Source organism: Lemur catta, chromosome 12 (genome assembly GCF_020740605.2).
Source record: "Lemur catta isolate mLemCat1 chromosome 12, mLemCat1.pri, whole genome shotgun sequence".
In the NCBI taxonomy this organism is placed as follows: domain Eukaryota; kingdom Metazoa; phylum Chordata; class Mammalia; order Primates; family Lemuridae; genus Lemur; species Lemur catta.
In genome coordinates, this window is record NC_059139.1 from 28,219,238 (window position 1) to 28,239,310 (window position 20,073).

Here is a 20,073-nt window from a genome sequence, read left to right on the forward strand (position 1 = left end):
GAAAAGATATGAATTATCAAATTTGCAGAATATAGCAAGAACATTATTTGTGAAATTATGTGCATCAATTTGAAGAATGATTAAGCCCATTTTAAACATAAAGTGGGTCCTAGAGGAAGAAAGGAATAGTCACAGGGTAGTTTCATTTTAAGCTTGTTAAAAATACTGCAATTGAGCTAATTCAAATAAAAAAAAGCTTTCAAAGCAAACTATAAATTTTTGTATCATCTGCTGTTTGGAATCATCCATCCCTGCTCCCTCTTAATCATTTGGCTGTTGGAGACATGCATTGTCTTTTTCTCCATTTTCTTTAAAGTCATGCCTCGTTAATTGGTTTAAATAAATGAGTCCTGCATCACTAGGTCTCAAAATTTAAAAATATAATTCAAACTCATTAATTTGGATCTGGTTTATTCCGAATTTGTGATAATGTTGTTTAAGACTGAGTTTACTTTGCACAGTCTTTGAGAGAGTAGTTGCTGAGTAAATTATTAGCCTTAATGGCATCACAAGGATAATCACATTTCCAGATTAAGACATTGAAGTTAAGAAACTGTCTCAACGTCACACATTAATTAATGGTGGAGCCAGGACTATAGCCTGGGACTCCTGATGCCCATCCAGAGGCAACTTATGAGAAGAAACTGTTTTCAGGCAGTTTAGAAATTATATCTGTATATAGAACTTGATGAAAGCTTACACTTTTTCTGATTCATGTATGCTTTACTGTGTGTGCATGCTCCCCTATTCCTATGTAACAGGATGAGGCTATTTCACCCAAGTCAGAGGTACAAATTTCTAACTAAATGAAGTTTGGAAATAATTGAGAGCGTGAGAAGACCTTTAAAGAACTGTAGTATCATTGTTAAGCAATTCGAAATTAAATTTAGTCATAGGGTAAACTGATACGAGGAATGTGGCTAATGCTGTCTGGGAAATGGAAAAACAAGGAAAGGGTTTATGAAAAAGATAAAGGAGTTATGGAAGTTATATCCAAGTCACCCACTTGGATATAAACTGGCCCACAGGATGTTAAAAGAAATCATTTTAACTCCAAGTTTGTGTACGTGGTGGGGAACTGGTTGGTTACCCAATATAGACTTTAAAGGAACAAACAAGAAAGGAAAAGATTTATGTCTGTCTTTTGAGTAACACAGAGGAAATGATCAGCGATGTAGACATAAGGGACTGCTTAACAGAGTGATAGCCATCATAATTCAGTTAGATTGTAATTGGGAATCAAGTGAGACCCACAAAAGTAAAACTTAGGATGATGATTACCAAATTAAAGCTGAGAAAATGCTAAAAAAAAAAGGCAAATCTTAGATATAAAGTCAAGGGAGAAGGCTCTAAGGAAGATAAAATTGAAAGCATAAGAACTGGTTGCCATAAATACTCATCCAGGGAAAGAAAAATATAGCATGTGAATAATAAGATATAAATGCAGATGAGGTTCCAGAAAGATTGCAGAATGAAGCTGCAACTGCAAAATGCCAAGAAGAGCTATGTTGGCAAAAGGAAACACTATTTCACAAGTAGCTAATATAAATAAATGAAACTTTTTCCAATATTCTAGCATATAAAATATCCGAGATAGCTTCAACTAGCTGTAGAAAAATGGCAAGAAAAACCTATAGGTAGAGGAGATGAATATATTGTTAAAATAGGAAAATAATTTTTAATTGAGTTGACAGCAAATGTAGCCTAACCTGCCTACTTGGCTTTGATGATAAGGGTAATTATTCTACTTAACATTAGGAATAAGACTATGATTTATTTGAGTTCTAGGGAGATTCTGTGTAGAGCATCACACAAAGACTGACTTGTTACTGAGCTTGAGGACTTTGCAAGCCTGGCCCAAGGAGGTGGTACTTTCCTTTTACAGAATTGATGTAGTGGAACAAGTGTTGGCCTTGGACTCAGTAGATGTGGGTCTGGGCCAGTCTGCCACTTAGCAGCCTGATGAATTTAGGCCAATCATGTTAATTATGGAGTTTGGTTGCTTCAAAGTTATTGGTTAGATAAGACCATTTCTCAGTTCCTTTTCAGTTGAGGTGTATGGAAAAAGAATATACATATTTTAAAAACCCTGCTAGGTTTCCAAACACAGAAAGGCAAATCTTGCATGTTTTCACTCATATATGGGAGCTAAATATTAAAAACAATTGATCTCATGGAGACAGAGGGTAGAATGATGGTTACCAGAGGTTTGGAAGGGTAGCAGGGAGAGGGGGATTAAATGGGGATGGTTAATGGGTACAAAAATACAGTCAGTTAGTTAGAGAGAATGAACAATATTTGATAACAGGACAAAGTGACTATAATCAACAATAAGTTAGAGTATACTTTAACTACAAAAGTGCAATTGGAATGTTCCTAACACAAAGAAATGTTAAATTCCTGAGGTGATGGATAACCGAATTAACCTGATTTGATTCACATTGTATGCCTGTATCCAAACTTCACACATACCCTATAAAGATATACAACTATTATGTACCCATAATAATTAAAAAAAAAAAAAACCCAAACTGCCCTTTTTCCTGTTTCTGGATGTGTACAACAGAAATCCAGGGCTTAGGAAAGGGTGGAATCCTAATTTCTTTTTTTCCCCCGACCTCTGATTCTAGTAATGATTCTAAGACCAAATGCCAGGTGGAGGATTTCATAACAACTTGAAGTATTATGAGAATGGAAATACTTTGTGAGATTCTGATAGTCTTGCCAATCTATTGAATCTTTGCTTAGAGATAGGACTGAGAAGTGTGGGCGCCACTGTGATTTACCAGTACACAATAATTGTATTCACTCACTTATTCAGCAGGGATCTTTTGAGAGCCTACCATATGGTAGGTATGTGCTATGGTATGTGAATACAAAGTAATATGGCGTCACTCCTACCGTGAAGGACTCACTACCGTGAATTGGATTTCATGTTTTGCATTGGTGAAATGAATATGATATTGTTAAGCAGCAACTTGGGTACTTTTATTAAGGACATCAAAAAATTAGTTACTTGACATCAATACACTTGTTTTTTAATAGTGACTATTCATTAATATTTGCTGTATTTTATGAATTTAATATAATATTTTGCCAAATTTAAGATATCAATTATCAGACAAATCACTGTATCAAAACTACTTTGTGGAGGAAAGAAGAAACTGCTACATTTATGTACACATTGATTTTAGACACATCCCAGTTTCTAAACTCTTAAAATATTAAAGAAATGTGATTATAATTGGAAAAATAAAGTAGGTCAATATATAATAAAATAGTTAATTCTTAATGCTTGTTTTTGGAGAAGAGCAGGACCTGGATAGTAAAAAAAAAAAAGCAAATTATTTCTTAAACTGGAAATATTTAGTAATGCACTCCTCAAATTACAGCAGTATACAAAGGCATTTGACAGTCAGATCGGTAGCCTTTCAAATACATCACAAGAACATTTGCAAAGATCTCATCTGTGAGGAGCTGGAAAATGATGCAGTTTCCCCACGTCAACCTATGTTTTTTATCCCAGATACTCATTCCCCACTGAATAGGCTAAAAGATTGTTGAACAGGCTAAGCTGAATGGCCACCTTTGAGCTCTCATTTAGAATAAAAGGTAGAGATATGGGGGTCAGGGATTGAGTAAATATTGTTTCTTTTAAATATATTATCAATTTGCAAGTTACAGGTGTAAATAACCGAATTGAAGGTGGTGGCAAGCTGCTTAAGCAGTTGCAACTGTAAACGGGGCAGAGAAATATATTTCCAAGCTGTTGCCTTGAAAATAGCCAGTGCACAAGATGACTGGATGTATTTTTTTTGTTTGTGTGTGCATGTCTTACATAAATCACATTTTCTGCTCCTCCAAGAATATAGCATACACGTAATTACACATATTTACCTATCATGGGAATAAAATACATGCTCATACAAGTTTTAAAACATTATAATTTCTTAAAGAAACTAGGTTTCAAGTGATATGTACAGTAAACTTTGGGCCAAGAAGATGTAGAAATGGATCTTGGTGCCAAATCTGATTTGGACAGCAAATTGTCTACAGAAATTGCTGCCAAAAATATTTATTATGGGTCAGAATTTCTTCTTGTATAAACTTAAGGAATAAGTTTGTATATCAGGTATATGGTGTGTTGTATGACTAAAATCATCTTGAAATAAGCCAATGAACTATTTGCTTTAAAAGTTGTACATTCTTCATGTTCTCCCCTTGCCTGTGTGGGTTTTCTCTGGGTCCTCTGGTTTCCCTACATCCCAAAGATGTACATGTTAGGTTCACTGGTCCCCTTCTGAGTTTGAGTGTGTGTGTTTGTGTGTGTGTGTGTGTGTGTGTGTGTGTATGCGTGCGTGCTGTGTGTGCCCTGTGATGGGATGGTGTCCCGTCCAGGGCTGGTTCCCACCTGGCACCCTGAGATGCCAGGATTGGCTCTGGCTACCCAGGATCCTAAACTGGAATAAGTGGGTTAGAAATTAAATGAATGAATGAAGACAAATTATTTTAAAATAAAAATTCTTAAAGTATACAATAATTATACTAATATATAACAATAAATGATACAGTAAGAAAGTACAAAAAATGCACATTCTTAATTTATTTGAACAATTTAAAGCCTGTGGGCTAGAATTATACCATATCTGATTCTGTAGAATTTTTTTCTGTATAAATTGCTCATCCATTGCAATGGCCTGAATGTTTATATCTCATTACTCCCGAATTCAAATGTTAAAATCTTAACCTCCAAGGTGATGATATAAGGACGTAGGGCCTTTGGAAGTGATTAGGTCATGAGAGTGAAGCCCTCATGAATGGGATTAGTGCACTTATAAAAGAGACCTCTTTCCCCCTCTGTCATGGGAGGATACAGCAAAAAGATGGCCATCTGTGAACTAGGAAGAATGCCCTCATTTGATGATGAATCTGCTTGCACCTTGGTTTGGGATTTCCCAGCCTTTGAAATCATAAGAAATAAATTTCTGTTGTTTATAAGTCACCAAATCTATGGTATTTTTGTTATAGAACCCTGAATAAACTAAGACACCTATGAATAAGTATTTTTCATTTATTTAGTTACAACTTACAGAACATGGTAAGAGATACATGCATAAAAATTATAAAGTAATATGATGGGTGCTCTCACTGTTGTAAGCACATTGTGTCAAGGGCTCTCCCAACTTGACCTAGGGAAAGAAGGACAGAGCAAACTCCACAGAGGGGTGAGAGCCACATAGCTTGGCCTGGGAGTGCACGATCAGATTAGAATATGAGATTTCCTTAGGGATGGTGTAGTCTCAGCAGTGCTGCTTCAAGTAGCTAATTTTTGAACTGCAAGTTAAAGTGCCCAGAGAGATAAAGAGTTTGTGCCAGCACTCAGAGAAATGCCCTGCTTTTCACCAAGAAAGATTGGCTACCAAAAAAAGCCAGCCCAACTAAGCAGTTTGCTTAGCGACATAGTTGCACCTTCTGGTGCAAGCTTCTTATTGCCTCATGGATTAGGAATAAAACAGTTTGCAGACTGTCATCAGACTGGGAACCATAAGACTGGCTACAGGGATTTAGGATGGAGATCATTAAATAGACTGAACCAAATTAGTGATGTAGTGCCAGTAGGAATGGGAAGGCAAAAATTCCAGGCGTTTGTTTCTAGGAGGAAGAATACATAAAATTTGAGGAATGATTGGATACGGAGAAAACAATAAGCAAGATAGTGGTTGAGTATTCCAAAATTTCTGGCTTAAGCAACTGGCATTCATCAACAAAGGTATACATGAAAAGAGGCTTAGTGGCAAGATGACAGGTTCAATTCTGAACATATTGTGTTGAGATAGATTACTGTGGGACAGCCCAGTAGATATTCTGGGATATGAATCAGGATGTCAGGCAATAGGTCTTGACTGATAGATTGAAAAACCAAAGGAATTGGTAGTGGGTGAACTATTAGTTGTATGTGAGATTACCTAGGGAGAGTAAATAGATTACCGGGAAGACAAGAGAAGCAAGGATTGTATTTAGGGGGCAACACTGATGGGTTATTTGAAGAGGAAGAATCTTGAGGCACCAAGAATAAGTAAAGAAAAAGGTTAGAAAAAAATGGGGAGAATTTTATTAGAGTTAATGCTACAGAGAGATTTGAGGAGAGAATCTGTATGATCAAATTCTCCAGGTAATGATTGCAAAGGTCATTGGATTTGGGAATGGTTCATTTATTCAAGAAATATTTACTATTGTAAATGTGTTAGATGCTGAAGATTCAATAATAAACAAAAATTGATCTGTTCTTTCTTTCCTGGGACTTATAGTCTCATGGGGGAGAGAGATATTAATCAAACAACTACTAAAATAAATGTAAAATTGCAACTCTGATGATGTCTATGAAGTAAAGATATGTAGTGACTTCAATAAAAATAGGTTCAGTGAAGAGGTAAAGAGTAAAATGCAGATTAGCAAGTTTTTCATTGACCAATAGTTTTTATTGTTTAGTAACTGCATTCCCAATGTTCCCTCAAAGACTTTAATTTCTCCATGAATGTTAATCTATAGCTTTTACTAGAAGAATAATGGCTTCACAAAAAGATCATCATCCTCAGATGTCTTGAGTCCCTGAGTCACCATTTAACCAGTTGAACAAACTTGGGATAACTGCCTGAGCCTTAAATTTCCTTCTAGAGTTTTTATGGGGACTGAGCCAGATGATGAATGCAAAATTATTTCATAAGATAAATAGATCAGAACAAATGATGGTAGTTATTATTTTGGGAAGCAGCTGTGGTGTGTGAAAATTTTACTAGATTCAGTTGTTAGATTGAGTTATTGGTTGTGTTCTTGGTTCTGTCATTAGTGGTATAAATTTGGGTAGTCATTTGACTTCTTTTGCTCTCAGTTTACTCATTGGTGAGATAGGAGTATTAGTGTTTATCTCATAAGCATATGGGAAGTAGGAAAATGCTTAGCAAAGCATCAAGCATAGGTTGGTCCATCAGACCCTGGCATTAGCTCTATTAGGCTCTGGGTTAATAATTTATAAGTGGTTGTTTAAGTTTAAGGAATGACATAAGGTTTGTATATTTTATGGTGGGCCTAACCCACCTAACCAGCCAGCAGCTCAGGGTCATATACTGTCTCACCTTTCTTGTTCTAGGGTATTTCCCTTAGTATTTCCCTGGGTTCCAGCTATAACCAACAAGCTGTATTTTCCTTAATCTTGCCCCCATGCTTGTGTATATGCTATATATTCTGTACAAAATGACTGCTCTCTTCTATTGCTCTTAAGAACTTCTACTCATTCTTTAAGATTAAATTTAAAAGTCACTTTCCCAAAATAGAATTATGTGTGCCTCCTTATGGCACTTACATGTTGTATCACTTGTTTCATCATCTACTTCAGAGATTAGGGACATATCTTCTTTATATCCCCAGTATCTAGCACATAATACATGTGCAGTGAAGGAATGTGGGAGTAATAGCTGCTTCTGAATTAAATATTTAGAAATATGAAAAAAATTATTGCTCATATAGATAATTGCCATCAAACACAGAGGCACTGAGGAATGAATTATTGTTGCCCTTATCTCCTACACACAGGCAGTTACAAATGCCTATTATTTTAATGATTGTTTCTTATAATTTAAAATGACCTCACTGGTAAGGTATAAAATAGAAATATTTTTAATTTTGATTTTTTTCTTAAATATGTCTGAATTCCCATAATTATGAAATGTTATAAATGTATTTTACATAAGCAGCTTGCCAATTTTGACTTTGCCACCTTTGGAAAATTCAGTACTTTCCATTTATTTAAGGGGACAAAGGATCAGCCCTACCCTTTAGGACTGAGCTATTATCCACAATGCGGGAAATACCATTCATATTGAGAGCTACATGGCTTGTGGAATACTTGGCTGGAATCCTATAAAAGGAGAAATCATTAAGTGTCAGCTAATCCTTGTAGCTCTCTGTTATTGTTCTCCCCATGTTTTCTGCCAAATGAGAAGATAAAGTTTGCATAGAAACATAAGGATAAGGGACTATTGACCAGGGGGCATCTGAAAATAAATAAGTGGGTGGGAGATGGGGAGGGGGAGAGATCACAACCTGTGCCCTGGCAGCAGCTACCATGATGCATATGTAAACAATCTCTGGAAAAGGGGTGGCAGGGGGTGGGGTGGATTTATGGGGCTTTGGTATTTGGGTTAAATTAGAAAGACTATTTTTCTCTTGCTTCCAGGGTCTCAGGTCTGAAATGAGTGTGTAGGTGGAGTCTCAGGTTTGATAAGCTGTAGGGGTAAAGAGGGAAGAGGGAAAAAAGGGATGGATTCAAAATGAGTTGAATACAGCTGGAGGCAGATGGATTCCTCAAGGTCCTTAAAAGAAGCCTTTAAGAGTAAAAGAGGAGGGAGGATTAGAATGTGAGCTTGGAGGGCAGATCCGGATGGTGGTGTGTTTGACAAAGTATTTTGATGACAAAGCTCAGCTTTAAGCTGGGCATATGGTTGAATTGGTCAGGCCTGAAAAAAAATTGCAGTTTTTCTTGCTGCTCGCTAGTTTTTTTTTTTCCTGAGTCTGCATTTCTGTTTCTCTCCTTTCTTAACTTTATTTGGTGCACAGACTTGTTGGTTAGGAGGAATTCATGTGAGAATTTCTTTTTGTGTCATCCTTCCTAGGAATACTCACATATTGAATATATTAATGAGTAAAATATATTGATTATCTAATCAATATTGGTTTAGTTGTTTGTAACAGAGGTTGAAAACAAAGCTTTAAACAAGATCAAGTTTTCTTTCCCTTTCTTCTAAAATTCTGGGCAGCTGTGGTGACTGCGTATGAGGTCCTCAGTGGCCTGGTTTTTCTATGTTGTTATTCCATTCTGAGTATTGGTCTCATTTTCTTACCACCTTGTCCACATTTCTGCCCAGCATGAAGGAGAAAGATGGAAAGGGGAAGATGAGGGCATATCCCTTCCTTTCGAGGGCATGCCTGGGAACTTGCATTTGCAACCCACTGGTCCAATTCATCCATATGGTTTCATTGGAATGCAAGTGAGATTGAGAAGTGTGGCTTGCTTGTGTCTTAGGCAGCTCAGGCTGCTGTAACAGAATGGAATAGACTTAGTGGTTTAAACAACAGACATTTATTTCTCACTGTTCTGGAGGCTGGGAAGTCTAAGATCAAGAGGCTGGCGGATTTGTTTTCTGGTGAGGGCCCTCTTCCTGATTTGCAGGTGATTGCCTTCTCACCATGAAGAGAAAGAAAGAGTTCTAGTCTCTCTTCCTCTTTTTATAAGGACGCTGATACCATTATGGGGTCCATCCCTCAAGATCCCATCTAAACCTCCCAAAGTCTCCACTTCCTACCAACTCCCAAAGACCCCACCTTCAAAAACCATCACATTGGGATTTAGGGCTTCAACATATAAATTTTGGGGAGACATTAAATCCATAACAGTCCTATTCCTAGCTAAAAATTGGGGATTCTATTTTAATAAAAAAGGAGAATAGATATTGAGAGACAATTATCAGTCTCTGTAGCATTTGTTGAGAAGCCAATACTGAAATCTGGTAGGGTAGGGTTTTTATGGAATTTTCCTGGAAGATAATTTCTGGGGTGGGGTAATATTCCAGGGTTTATTCATTCATTTAACAAATATTTACTGAGCATGGTAGGTACTGTGCTAAGTATTGGGATAAACTAGTGAGCAAAGCATACATGTTTCCCACTCTCATGAAACTTACATTCTTAGTGATGAAAATTTTAAAATAACCACACATATGCATATATATATAAGCAGTGGTGACTGTTGCAAAGGAAAAAATAGTGAGTCTCAAGAGATTGTATAATGGGGCAACCTGCCCTTGTCTAGCTGTCAGAGAAGATTTGCCTGGGTAGAACTTGAGCTGAGATCTGAAGAATAAGGATAGAGGGAAGAGAATCCTAGGCAAAGGAGACAACATGTGTAAAGGCCTTGAGGTGGATAGGAGTATGACTTGCTTGAGAAATTTAAGGTAGAACAGGACAACCAAAGGGAAGAGAGATATGTAGAGAGGCTGTAGACATAGAAAGAGACTAAATTAGGTAGAAGTGTAAAGATGATGATCTTCATCCTAAGAGCAATGTGAAACTATTGAAGTGTTTTAAGCTGAGGTTGACATGATCAGATTTACACTTGGAAAACTCACTCAGGTGGCCTGGAGAGGAGTGGATTCTTGTGGACATACAAAGACCAATCAAGAGATTATTGGAGGGGTCCAGGTGAGAGATGATTGTAGCTTGAAATTGGGCAGTAGTAGCAGTGATGGAGGGAAGTGGATGCATGCAGAAGACATTTAGGACACACACAAAATTAAAACATTTAGTGATATATTGGATATATATCCAGTGGATATTAGATGAGTAGGATATCAGGGAGTAGGAGTCAGAGATGACTTTTTGGTTTTGAACTTAAATAATTGGATGAATGGTGGTACCATTCACTGAGAGGATGCTTTGGAAAAGGGCTAGGTTTTAAGAGGAAGTTGATGAGTTGGACATAATGAGCCAGAGGGCCTTTGAGGTATTCCGAAAGAGATGTCAAGAAGGCAGGTGTTTGAATGGCCAGGAGTTCAGAGTGGTCTAGCTGGACATGATACATATGTTTGGGAAACATTTAAAAATGGTAGAGAATTGAGGACACATCCTAAATGAGCCAGAGAAAGAAGAATGTTTAGGGAAGGACTTGGGAAAATTAGAACATTTAAAGGCTGATGAGGAACTGGATGAAATAGCAAAAGCAACTGAAACAGAAAGTGGGCAGAGAGATAGAAGCAAGCTAGGAGCCTTTGGTGTTGAGGAGGCCAAGGTAAGAGAAACCAAAAACTGGTGAGAAATCAGATAAGATGAGGACTGAAATGTCCTTTGAATTTAGCAAAACGAATAGTTAGAATATTAGAGAGAGTCATTTCTGATTCATGAAAGCCACTGGATTGAGAAGCACCCTGAAAGTGAGGAAAGAGGAGCAGCAAGTTGGTACCTGAGGAACAAATTGGATTGATCTTTTATCTTTAGTTCATGATCTCATCTTTATCCCTGGCCTTAAACTCATTGCTCTTTTCTCTATTGACCATAATTTTTAAGCATTTGGTACACATCTCTCATTCAGACTTTTGTGATTTTAATTACCAATGTGTTTATTCATGAAAAATATATAATATGATTTTGAGTTTTTCTTTTTTAAAGAATTATTTAAATACTGCTGTGCTGCACATATTCTTCTGTTTCTTGAATTCTTCCACCCAGCCACTCAACATTATGCCTTTCATGTCTATCCACGCGGACTTAGTTTCTTTTCTTGCTGTATTATGGTCTATTTTGTTCATGTATGGCATCTCAGTTTTTCTAAGATAAAAATGTAGGTTGTTCTCAAATCTTTAATAAGGTAAATCAAGAAGTAACAAACACTATTCTACATGTTTTTTGTACTTGGTACAAAAATTTCTCTGGGGTATATGCCTAGGCGTAGGTTTATTGAATTATAGAATATTCATAGACTCAGTTTCATAAAGTATTGACAAATTCCTCTGTAAAATGGCTGACTAGGTTACGTTCCTGTCAGCTGTACATGGGAGTTCCCACTTCTCATATGCTCCCTAGTATTTGATTCTGATATTTTGATTTGGTTCTTTTGACTTGTGATGATATTATAATGGTGAGTATCATGAAAGTAAATGATTAGATCTATACAGTGAAATTTAAGGAAAAAAGGAATATATGTGCAATTACCTCTCAAATTTCTGTAATAAAATTATTAACTCCAGGCCAATTTTCTACAGTTGACTACATTGTTTTTTGCTTGGATTACTGTTCCCCCTCATTTATTTGATATGCTTAAAGAATTCAAGGACTAAATAAAATATTTATAGAGGAAGCCATAAAAACTAAATTCTCTGGAACCAAAAGTGAGCAACTACAATTTAATAGTAAGTTATTTGTCAATTGTAAGAGCCAGTAGAAAGATACTCCTAGAGACTATTTCCTAGTAGTCTTTCTTTCAAGGTTTCAAGTGAGCTGAGAAAACTCCCTGAAATTTATGGGAACACTTTGAAATGACGATAAGGTTTTGAGTCACCCAGTTCCATGGAAGTTATAGAATCAAGAAAATAAATACATAGTTTACATCCTTGCCCCCTGTGTGGTATCTTCTGTTTGTGTTTATATTGGCAATTCATGGTAACTTTATAACCCTATCTTCCTCTCTTCCCATTAGCTATGGATGAAAGTATTTCTCATCAACGTACTTCATTCCTGCTTATATTCCACGTTGTCTATCAGAAGGTTGTTGTAGTTTACCTACTTAAAGTCAGGTGTTTCTACAACAAACAGGAGTTTAAAGAACTCTTTAAGTAGTAAACTTAGACTACAAGTGATAAAATAACCAAAAAGTAATATTTTTTTGGGGGGGGAGGTAAAAATAACCAAATAAGCACATATAACTCATAGAGATAGCTCTAAGTAATGTATAAGACTGTGTATTGTTTGGACCATTAATCTTTCATCATGAAGGATTTGTGATAGTTTGATAGCCTAGAAGCTTGGTCTATACCTCAGCTTATTTTATTTTTTTTCTAACTTTTCAGTGTTGAATTTTATTTTTTATCCCATTAATCCCATTTACTGAAGAAACAATCATCTTTCAGGTTCTTTTAACTTGTAAGAATTGGAGATATGTTCAGATTACCTTATTCAATGGAGTTTATTGCAATAATTCCCTGGGAAATAAGGAAGTAAGAAACAGTTTCAACCATTAAACATTCAGATCTCAAAGAGACAGCAATATATTTTAGGTTACAGTTTTTAATAGCTCTGACACCCTGATACTCAGAAACCTAAAAACCTATTGCTTCCTATTCCACAGCCACAATTATGGTAACATTTCTTGATATTTCTGCATCTACTGTTCCTGACACTTCTCCCTGACCCTCTCTTTGTAAATGTCAAGTTCAAATCTCCCCCCGAAAAGGGTGGTATACTTAATCCTTAGGCTTCCTTCCTGGCCCAAACTGGGCCAAGTTCTCATATGAGATTACTTTATAATCTGCTACCAGCCTCTAATAGCTGCCTCTGGGTCAACTGCTTATTTTTGGTCAGAACATGGTGGCCAGTGTATCAGAATCCCTTCTCTGTGAGCTAACAGGCATGGCACAAATCAGAGACTGCCTTGGCAGTGGTCAATATAACTAGAAAGTACCTTGCTTGATGAGATAAATACAAATTACATCTGACTCCTTTGTTAAACATGTAGGAGATACTTACCATACTTTGGCTGTAGGCATTTTCATGTCTGAGATAATTGTTTTCTAAAGGTTGCCTTCAAAGCTAGTATGGCTAACTTGTCCTGGATTCCCTAGAAGTTCCCAGGTTCAAGCACTGGAAGTTTCACATCTGGGGAAATTCCTCAGTCCCAGGCAAATGGGGAGTCGAGTGCTGGTCATCCTAAAGCCTATTCCTTCAGTTTTCACTTTCCTTTCTTCCCTTCTTCTTTCCTTCCCTCTCTTTTTGCTCCCTCCCTTCCTTCCTTCCACAAATATTTACCGAGTGCCTGTTATAGCAATCTCAGTGCAGGGTTGTGGGGAAACAGTGGTGAAGAGGACAGATGCATTCCATATTCTTTTTGAATTTACAGTTCAGGCAGACAGAACCTGAACAAGTAATTCTAAGTGTGATGAGTGAATGTTAGTGGAAAGGCAAAGTGCAGGATACCCTGGGAGAATCTCCATTTGGTTTAGTTATGTGGACAAGAGTGGGTAGTGAGGAAACAATTGAGAACAGGACACAGGAGTGCTCACTCTCATGGATTATAGTCAAATACATGTGTGCGAGGGGGAGGAGGAGGGCTAATCAACAAAGAGACAAAGTGAGTGCTCTGAAGAAAATAAAACGAGGTGTTGAAGCAGTGACTTGGCAGGTGGGCAGGTGGTCAGGGAAATTCATTTTGTCTAAGATTTGCATGGGAAGAAGGAGGTAGCAATCCATAGTCATGGGAATGGAAAGGAGACCAGTGTCATTGGCATTAGAGTGATGAGTGGTAGATGAGGCCAGAGAAATAGGCAGAGTTCAGATCACAGAGAGTCTTGAGTCTTGTAGGCCATGGTAAGAAACTTGGCTTTTATGCTAAAGGTGATGGTGAGGGTTTTATGCAGAGAAATGACCTGCTCTTGATTCAAGGGATCATTCTCTTTCTGTGTAAGATGATTGAAGATTGAAGTGTTAATAATACCAACTATAATATTTGATCTGGAAGGAGTAGGAGGTTGATAGTATCATTCAATGTCACTGAGAATTTAGGAAACAGTGATAACTTATGGAGAAAGAAATTCTTTTATATTCAACATATTAAGTTTAATAGGGGTAGTGAATCATAAAAATTGCTGGCTAAAATTTTTAATGTAAAGATGGTTTTTAAGCTAATATTTAGAAGCCATTGTGTACTTGTACCAGTAGTTTAATGGATGTGATTATATTAATTCCCAAGAGCAGTGAGTACAGAAAGAGAAAACCAGAGAACTTAAGACCATGTGAGAAGATAAGTCCAATTTCACAATGTCAAATGTTTGAACCTTGGTTTTGAGGCATTTAAAATGGCAAAAATGTCTTGAGCTTAGCAAATAATTGCCCAATAATGATAGTCTACTTACTAAAACAGACTTTCAATCCCATATAGACCGACTATGAATAACCCCCTTGCCTTAGGGAAGGGTATCTGATTCTTAAACTTTCAAAGTAATGCTAACTAATTGAAACTGGAAACACACAATCAAATTTCAACTTGGCCAATTACACAAAGTAGATGACTAGATGGTATTCTTTCAGAATGGGAAGATTTTAAATGAGGTCTTAAAGAAAACATGCAGACTATGAATTTGAAGGAAACACTGCAGACAAAAAACATGAGTTTAGTCTGGGTCAGTTTGCTGCTTTTCTTTGAGCAGCCTATTTTTGGTGAAAGCTTAACAAGAAAAGTAGTCAGAACAATTGGCACTACCTTCCATTTCATGTGCTTATGAGTCAGAAAGATTCAGCTGATATTCAGCTCATCCTTGAGAAGAAGATTGACAGGGAAGCAAATGGAGAAGAAGAAAAAGTGTTAAGCAAAGAAAGAAAAGAGGGACAAATGAAAATCTGAGAAATAGCAACCCAAGAATTTGGGGAACTAGTCTAAGGTAGTCTTTATGGGTTACTGGAGAGGCAGGGAGTGAAGAATAATCTAAGATTAGTATAAGCAAGGGCAATCACAGAGGGAGGAATGAGAGGAATGAGAGGAAACTCCCCAGTTTCCCATGTTGTGATAACAGGTGCTCTGAGGTCAGTAAGGTACATATTATTTCCACTGTGCAGAAGAGACAGGGGCTTGATGATATAACTTGTATAAAATCTCAGTGTAGTAAATACTGGACTTAGAATGAGAGTTACAGCAATCATGTGTTCTTAATTTTCCAACAGAGTCATGATTTCAGATTTCTGCTTAATGGTACCCAAGGAACATTTTTATTTGTGAAACCATATGTCTCAACTTACTAGAAGCCATGTGTTTTGAGTCCTGGTCCAGCACTTTTCCCACTATACTTACCACATTATCTCCCAGAGGAAGTCTGTCAGATTTTGTAACTTTGACAGATATTATTCCCTAATAGGTTTAACCAACTGATATCTAACAGGGAAGTATAATTCTTCTCACAGTTGGGATGATTTACCCTTAATTATAAGTGACCACTAGGCAACTTATTTGAGATGGAAACTTATGTTATAAGGCTAAACTGTGTTCTCCAGAGTGGCATGTATTTTACTTCTGCAATAATCATGGGAAAACCAAATCACTGGCTTTGTATGGAAGAATAAGGGAAGCATTTTATCTTCTTAACTAAAGTGTTGGAATATTTTGGCAGTGTGGATGAGAAGGATATTAGAAATAGGGCTGAGATGTAGTATATCTCAGAAAGAGAAAAATGTCTTGGCATGCTGTTAATCTACTTGTCTTTCACAGTAAGAATGCCATCTGTGATATAGTATTTAGGAATTATTTTGTCTTAAAAAATAAAAATTTAAGGAGCAGTCATTAATGATTTGGCCAAAGAGAGTTTCAAGGTTTGACAATGATTCAAGAATATAATACAACATGATTTGAAGCAAAGCGTCTTGATTGATGAGAAATTCAAATAGGTACAGGTCATATTTGTGAATAGTAAACTGAGGAGGGGTAGCTTATTTGGATGTAGGTAATCTGCAAAATGAAGACCTTAAAATATGTTTTGTAGAGAATGTCTTATCTAATGAACTTTTTTGCTAGAAGCACAAGGTGTCATGGAAACTGGGAAAAATTATAAAAATAATTTTATAAATATAAAAATGTATGTAAATATATATATCAATAAATATAAAAATAATAATAATTAGAATCTCAGATCTACAGTACTTTTTGCTGGACGACAGAGGATTCCATTTCCAGAAAACACTTATTGAATGTCTTAGTAGGTAATGTATAGGATTAAAAATAATCTTAGAAGTGCCTCTGCTTTCAAGAAGCTTACATTCAAGTAATGAAGATAAGACAGATAAATATGAAGAGCTGATGAGTCTCTCTTTGACTCTTATCTTCCTCTATTTCCTGTCTTACATGTCATTTAGCCAAACTGTTTTACTCACATTTTCACCGAATACTAAACACATTTGAATCTCCTTGTCTTTTCTTAGAATTCTCACTTAGAAAACATCTCTAGCCCCTAATCTCTGCAAACCCAAATCCTACCAATCTTTCTGGCTTGGCATGTGGTTGTATTTAGCTAAGTTAGAAGAAAGCCTTTTTATCATCAAGGAGGTCGAGAAATTAGATATTGGGGTATTGGAATCACCGTCAGCCTGATGTTCACTGAGAACAGCGGCTGAGGGTGGAGTAGAAAGAAGGCCTATGAGCAAGTGGCTGATATAATGAAAGGAGATGAGAGTGTTCTAGAAACTGGTAGAGGGTGGAACACATAGTGAGGAAAAGGTGGCATAAATGAAAGATTTCCTCTTTGAAGAGCAAAGGTAATTGAGGGGAGATTGCAGATAAGCGGCTTGGAAACAGTGATTAGGAAGAAAGAGAAACCTTCATCAGGAGCCCCAGGAATGGGGTATTCAAGATTGGATATGTGGCCATCTGCCTTGTGCTATCTCTAGAAGGTGGCCTGATTCCAGTTCGGGGCCATTTAGGTTTAGGATTGGTGGAAGGACCAAGCATATGAAAGGCTGAGCCCATAGAGAGGCCAGGAGTTTGTTCCTGATGGCACAGGGCCTCCACAGAGCAGAGTGGGAGGGGTAGATTGGGCAGATCAGGTGCTGGCATTGGAGGGATCACATGGAATAGGACAAAGAGGATGGAGGAAACTGGAAGGCATGGAGGCAGCTCTGCAGCTGCTGAGAATGAATAACTGAATCAGAAAATGTAATTCGGAGAGAGCAGAGTAGGATATAGCAAGAAAAGGAAGAAGTGAATGTGAAAGAAGTTGTGACTCTGTATTTTTAAGTGTGATTGCTGGGTATATCAGTGAGCTGTGGATTTCAGTACTGACTCTGTCAGCTAATAGAACTTTAAGGCTGGTCAATTAATGTGTTTAAGTCTATTTCTTAATCTGTAGAATGGAGGTAATGGCATTTGCCAGACATTTCTCACAAAGCTGTCTTGAGAATCATATTAAATATAATTACATCATATTAAATATGATCTTATTAAATATGTATTTCTCTAGAGGAAGGAATATTATCATTGGAGTGAAATTACTTGGTAAACTATAAATTGCTATTTAAATGCAACAATTAAAATAATTTTTGTTAGAGAAGTTGGGATTTATTAGCCCCAGAGTTCCAAGTAGAATACTATTAATAGCATGAATCAAGATTTTATTATATGATGATATGCATCTGAAGAAATGATTTTCCGTACAACATTTCCTTCTCAGGTGAACTATACTATGTGGGATTCTACAGGGAATTGAATCCTGGAATCCAGTGAAAGATAGAAGGAGATTAAAATTAGGGGGCATTATGTGCTGTAATTGTTCTTGGACCTTGGGGTTTTCTTAAGAAAAAAAGAAAAGAAAAAAAAGAAAAAATTCACTATCTTTTTTTTTTTTTAATCAATCTTTAGATGTCTGCTTCATTCTCCCATGTCCAGGCTGGTCATTTTACTGAAAACTGTTGCCAGTAGTATGTGCTGTGTTTAGGAAGAGGGTGCTAGAGGGGAGTAATTACAAGTACTCTGGTCTTTCATCTAAACCCAGGAATCTTAAGTGACAGCTGTTTGAGGGACTTGTCATTCAATTAAGTGGTTTGAAACACTGCCAGTGGTTAAAAACCCCGTGTGGTTCATAGGAGTTTGCAGCCACCAGGCCGTGCAATCTCACCAGAACACTCTCATTTCATTGGAAACCACTGCTTCGTTGGCCAGAAGGATGCCGGGCAGACATCCTGACCATGATGTTTACTTCTTGAGGGCAAAAATCACAATGGAAATTGGACCCGAGTCTAGCAGAAAATGATTTTTTCCCCCAAAATGTATAGCATGGAAGTTAGAAATGAAATGACTGTGTATGTTTTTAGCCCATTGAGGAGATGCAGAAAGGGTAAGAGTGGAGAGGGAGACTTTCTTTTTACTCTTTTTTTCCATCCCACGAATTAGGGATTCCATTTCTATATCAACCAATGATATTTAAGTTTCTCTTTCATAGTTGGTGTTGCACTGGGTGCATGTGGGTTGAAAAGAAAATAGAAAGCAAAGTACTGTATAAAATTTGCAAATGAGTGGGGGAATTACAACCGATAGTGAACAATTACAAGGCAATTCGTAAGCCCTGTTAGGACTATTAGGTATGGATAGAATTCAGGAGAGCCCAGTCGTAAGTAGTATTATGCTAAAACCTTTAAAAGCCATATTACTAGGAACTTTAAAGCCATTATAGATGTGAATAAAGAGGTTGTTTTTTAAAAACTTGTCCTATAGGCTAGTAGTAACTACACAAAATTTTTTACGTCAATTCTATGTGATTGCAATTTAAACATATTGGATGAGTGCTACGGAGCAAATGTAAGATAAAGATATTTAAGTATAAAAGGCAAAGTGAGGTTAAACTGCCCTGGTGTTTTATGTCCTTCCTTGATGTCATCCAAATTACCTATTGTGAGAATAATGTTGCCTTTATTTTACATTTGGTAGTCAAGCAGGAAGCCTTTCTTATCAATGTCTGTCCATGCATCAGGAATTAAAGAAGCCCATTCTCTAAGAACAAAGGACATCCCCATTCAAAAAATTGCCCCCTGTAACCCTAACCTGATACCTATTTGCCTTGAAACCTTCCACAGTAGATCATTCCTCAGGCACACAGAGGCATCTCCTCTCTCAGCTCCACATTTATCAGCAGAAAAAAAGCAAACATCGCTATTTCACAGGTACACAGTGTCTCTACACCTATTGGGGGGGCAGTGGTGACCTCACCCTGGCCCAAACCACCCACCAGGAGCCTTTGATGTGACCGGAGCCTCATGTTTTAATACAGTCTAAACATCCCACATTTGAACTGCATGAGTCCCATTTCCAGTCTCATTAGAAGTGATATCAAAGATGGTCTCACACCTGTAATCCTAGCACTCTGGGAGGCTGAGGCGGGAGGATCGCTCGAGGTCAGGAGTTCGAGACCAGCCTGAGCAAGAGTGAGACCTCGTCTCTACTAAAAATAGAAAGAAATGATCTGGACACCTAAAAATATATATAGAAAAAATTAGCCGGGCATGGTGGCGCATGCCTGTAGTCCCAGCTGCTCGGGAGGCTGAGGCAGAAGGATTGCTTGAGCCTGGGATTGTGAGGTTGCTGTGAGCGAGGCTGATGCCATGGCACTCTAGCCTGGGCAACAGAGTGAGACTCTGTCTCCTCTGTCTCAAAAAAAAACAAAGATGGTCACATTTTAATGGTCTTTCACCCTAAGATAGGACAACGGGCCAGGGAAAGCTTGGTAGCTTGGTGAGACTGTGTTTCTTCCCTCTGTTATTCTTCTGCCCATCTATGTCCCT